The sequence below is a fragment of the Octodon degus genome, unplaced genomic scaffold (genome assembly GCF_000260255.1).
Source record: "Octodon degus isolate 3935 unplaced genomic scaffold, OctDeg1.0 scaffold00001, whole genome shotgun sequence".
Classification (NCBI taxonomy): domain Eukaryota; kingdom Metazoa; phylum Chordata; class Mammalia; order Rodentia; family Octodontidae; genus Octodon; species Octodon degus.
Genome location: NW_004524577.1, coordinates 10,228,649 through 10,233,858, shown reverse-complemented (window position 1 = coordinate 10,233,858; position 5,210 = coordinate 10,228,649).

The window sequence follows — 5,210 nt, the reverse complement described above, 5'->3', positions numbered from 1 at the left end:
AGAGAGAGAGAGAGAGAGAGAGAGAGAGAGAGAGAGAGAGAGAGAGAGAGAATTTTCTTACCTGTGCAGAGGTAAAGGATTCAGTCACTAAAAATGGAAATATGAAGATAAAGTGAGAGAAAAGGAATGGAACATGTTGGGAGCTACAGAAGCTGGAAGGAACTTGGTTGGCTTTGTGAGAGCAGGAGGAGGCCTCAGAGCCTGAAGCAGTCAAGCTACCTCAATCCTAGGAACGTGTCCTGCCTGGACAATGTCAGCTATTGGTTGCTAGACAACCTTGTGTCATGTGATACAAACTTTGTGAAGGTATAAATAAATGCCCCTACTGCTATTGGGGAGCGGGGTGTCGTTTGACAATCTGACAAACAGATCTCCACCTGACCCAGCTCTTGTCTTCTTGTCTTTTTCTCATTCCTGCTGCTGTTTCTCCCTAAGACACACTGAGAGACTAGTGGATCCCTACATTGGCATCCAAACAGGGACACCTGGTATGAGATAAGTGGGCAGCAGGACACGGATGGGGAATGTGCACAGAGAGAGAAGTGAATGGGTTAGAGCCAGTATTCAGCACAGGTATGCATTGGCACTGGTGCATCAGGTGTAAAGTGTGGGCATGGTGGCTCACGCCTGTAATCCCAGCACTTGGGAGGCTGTAAAGCAGGAGGATCACTACGAGTCCAATCTATATAGTGAGACCCTATATACCCCGTAGACCCTGTCCTAAGTACAAAAAAAAAAAAGTTTGTAGTTTTCTTGGTTCTTGTAGTTACGTTACTTTCTAAGACCATCACGAAGGACTTAGCTTGGAATACTATTTTAAAATCAAGTCCCAAGAGGGACAAGGAGGGTGGAGCAAAGGTACAGTAGACATAGTTAGAACCCTCTAGCTTTGTTCAATTGCATGAAAAAGAAAAAAATTCTTTTAAATTATGAGCAGTTGGTTCCAAGTGGCATGGAGACACTGTTTGGGAGAGGGCCACAAACTAGGTTCAGGAAGGGCCCCGCATCCAGGTCTTAGGCAGGCTGAGCTGGGGCTTCCCAGCTGCATGCATGACCGCCTGCCCAGTCCAGCTGTGGAGGCTGGCGCACACCGCCAACTACAGTCCTGTGTGCCTGGTGCTCAGTAGGAGGGTCATGGCTATGGCACGCTGTGGCCCTGGCATTGGCTGTCCAGGTTACTAGCATAGAAAATTCCTCAGGCTCCATACAGTGTCTATGTTTAAAATCTGAGCAAAACCAAAACATCCAGCAGTCAGGGCCAGAGTGGCAGGCAGCACACATAGTAGCTCTGCATGGTGGCCTTGGCTACAGGGCCATGACCCCTGTAAGTCTTGGGGAGAGCAGTCGGGGTGAGGGAGCCCATCCATTCTCAGTGCTAGCCCACAGAGTGAGAAAACTAAGAGGACTGGGAGGGGATCCAGGCACGGCTCAAGCTTGATCTGCATCAGACCTTGTAGGGAGCCGCGGAAGCTGGAAAATCAGTCAAAGGTGTGTAGGCCAGACTAGGCCTCAGTGCCTACAGTAAGCAAACTACCTCAGTCCTGAGCTAAGCATCAGGCCTGGTTACTGTTTGCTAGTCACTAGGCAATCTTGTGTCATGTGTTACTAGCTTTGCAAAAGGTATAAATAAACATAGGTTTCATTGTGTTGGCGAGTCAGTCTTGCCTATCAGGCTAAGCACCAACCACCTAACCCAACTTTTGTCTTCTTGTCTATCTTTCTCATCCCTATCACCATGTCTCCCCGGGTAGAACCATTCACAGTAACACCAACGGATCCCTACAAGACTTGCTCTTCTCCTGACCGGCTCTCCACATCTCAGAGCCTGGAAAGCTCACAGCTCTGCTTCTCAGGACTGTGGTTCAACTGTTTTGAGTCTGGCTTCTCATCAATGGCATATACATTGGACTTAAATGCAAAACTACATAAAATAGAGAAGAAGAAATACTTAAGACTTAATTCGTGGAGCTGATGAGCAGATGCTGCATGGGTTTGACATCTGCAGTTCTGGTAGTGGCTTCTGAGGCTCCCATTAGAGGTAAGATGGTAAAGTCCATTCTTGGAGCCAAAAACCTCCCACAGGCTAAAGAACAAAATGCTAAAAACAGACCAGGATGTGTCTGTCCTCAGTATCCTGATTCTAGTGTGTTTCACTGGGTGCATTCTGCAGGCCAGTGTAAAACTCCAGCTATGGCCTGTTACATTTCCTTTATACCATTGTCTTCTAATTCCTGAAGCTGAACACTGAATGATGCCTTAAGTCAGAAATCAGGAAACCACAGCTCGAGGCCAAACTGCCAGACACCATAGCTGTCAGTTAAGAATAGCTGTCACTTCCTCTTTCCCACTGGTGCTGACGATTTGAACCCAGGGCCTTCACACTCAACTGCATCCCATCCCTGTTGATACTTTTTGGTTTGAGATAAGAGTTTCTCCAAACCATTCAAAACTTTCTTAGAATCGTGCTATGGCCCAAGAGCTTTCTGCCCTCCCTCCTTTTACACCCAGGTCTGAAGCTCCACTTTCTCTTTCTGTTCCTTCCCACCATATCCCTCAATGGGGCTTCTCTCAATAAGTCTCTTGAGCATAGATTCTGGCCTCCATGACTGCTTCTCTAAATAACTAACATGGAAGTGGTCATCAACATCTGGGCAAGGGCTATCAGCAAAAAGGAGGACACAAGAACAAACATAGACATGGACAGATAGGACAGCTATATGAAATCAGTGTGGACAGTCTTCAAAAAAACTAGGATAGGAGATCCCATTCAACCCAGCTATCTCCTTTCTACTTTTTCCAGAAGAAATGAAAACATCATACCACAGCAATATATATGCACCCATGTTTATAACAGCACAATTTGTCATAAATAAACCTTGGAAACAACCTAGATGCCCATCAACTAAAGAATGTATAAAGAAGATATAGTGTTTTTTTATACAATGGAGTATTACTCAGCTGTAAAAAAGGTAAACTCAAGACCTTTATAGACAAATGGATGTAACTAGAGATCATTGTCATTAGTGAAATAAATAGACCCATATGTGTAAACATCATATTGTCTTCTTAGTGTAAGAAGCTAAACAAGTAAATAAAATCTGAAAGGTACAACAGATACTGTGAAAGGAAAAGAATCTGTTCAAAGGGAAGGAACAACTGGGAAACCAGGATGAGGGAAAAAAGAAAAATAAAAACAACACAAGAAAGAAAGAAAGAAAGAAAGAAAGAAAGAAAGAAAGAAAGAAAGAAAGAAAGAAAGAAAGAAAGAAAGGTATATACACAGGATAGCTTGGATGACTGTACTGCTTATTTCTTCTGGTCTATTAAAAGGAGCAGTTAATGCTTAAAATTTTTCTCTCCTTTTTAATTTCTTATAATTTTTTAAAATCAATTTTGCATGCTTTTATATCTGGTTATCTGATCAACCAATTTGAAATCAACAATATAAATACAATAACCATTGTTGAATTCCTATCATTTTGTTTAGTGAAATTCTGTATCATTTCTAATGAACTTTTATTATTTTTTACTCTCTTTAAAAAAATAAATTAATTAAATTTTTTAAAATGTGATTTATGGCAAATCATGCACCCATCTGCATGCTGGGGAGGAGTTGTAAGTATGGGCCTTAAGTTCTATCCAATGGCCCGGAACTACGATCTCTGGAGAGGGACTATCACTGCCTCTTGGGTCACAAAATGAAACCCTTTTTGAGATTCTGAGGTAAGTACTTCCTTGCAAGATTTACACCATTAGAGAAATTGTTCCCAAGGCGAGTTGCTGTGGAGACGTGGAGGGACATGATGGCCAAAGATAACATTGCTATTCCTTTCCCTCATTCTTTGTCATTGTTTTTTCTACTCTGAAATATATTAGTTTATCTTCCTTTGCAAAAAAAAATGAAGGCCCTTCTTGAGACTGTTCTTTCTCCCAGCAGCACTTGGGGTGAATACTCACCATTTCTTTAGTTGATTGGCTCATGGGACCGCAGACACCCTCGGTCCTCTTCCCACAATACTGTGTTGGCATTCCCAGCCTCCACGCTTTGTTGTGCCTGTTCTACTTGATCTGAGGTATAGTGACCCTAACCTAAATCTGCGGACTTCACTTCTGCTCATTCTTGCTGCCTGGGTAACTTCCCCTGTCCTGTAGCTTCAAGCACCATTAATATACTTCTGTATGTTTAAACCCACATCCTTGTCTTTTCCCAAGACCCCAGTCTCCAGCTGCCAACCGAGGGAATCCATCTTTATAATATATATTTCCACCTAACACACCCAACACCAGCTTTGATGTCCCTCTCGCACTTCCCCTGCCCTCTCAGCAGTCCTGGTCCTCACTCAGTCTCCACTGACCTCCCCATCACTTCCAAGCCCTTTTATGACTGTTATGGTTTGTGTCTAGTTGTTCCCCCCAAAAGTCTCCTGAAGTCATGGGGTGGACTTCTAGAGTTTGCGATTAACTCATGATCCACTGGGATTATGGGTGTGAGTGCTGCTGGGATTATGGGTGCAAGCACTACACCCAGCCTGGGGTGCATAGGCTGAATGCAATTTAAGGGAGACAGTTTTGCTCTCTATAGCCATTGTTGCTGCTACTCCTCCCATTTGCTCTTGCTTGATTTTGCTGTTTTCCACAGCCGTGAACTGCTACCCTCTTCCATGTGACACTCTGCCTCGAAGCCAGCTGAGTGTGGACTGAAACCTCCACTAACTGTGAGCTAAATAAACCTTTCCTTCCTTCATTTTGTGTGTTGGGTATTTGTCTCAGCAACAAAAGAAGAGTAACTGAGACTTTTGCTTCAGAGGACTTCTCGATACATGAATGTGTCTACAGGTACATATGCTCTTAGTTTACTTAAGACTTAAAAGTAACAGGAAAATGAGTACCCATCTGCCTGTTCTCTGGAGCCACCACCCGACACATCGCAGACAGCATAAATAACCCAGATTGGGGAGTCCCCAAAGAAACTGCAAATGTATCACAGGTTCAAAAGGAACTAGGACTGACAATTCCAAAGCCATTTCTGGCTGATAAGTGGAAGCTCACTGATAGTGTTTCAGATGATTGAAGCTATTCATGAAACAACAACTACTTTTTGCTAGTGTTCTAAACATTTATTTTTATGGCATTTAGCTCCACAGGTATTACCTGAGAAGTGAGAATGTGAATGGACACACCCCCCAGTGTTCAAGATGACCATCCACATT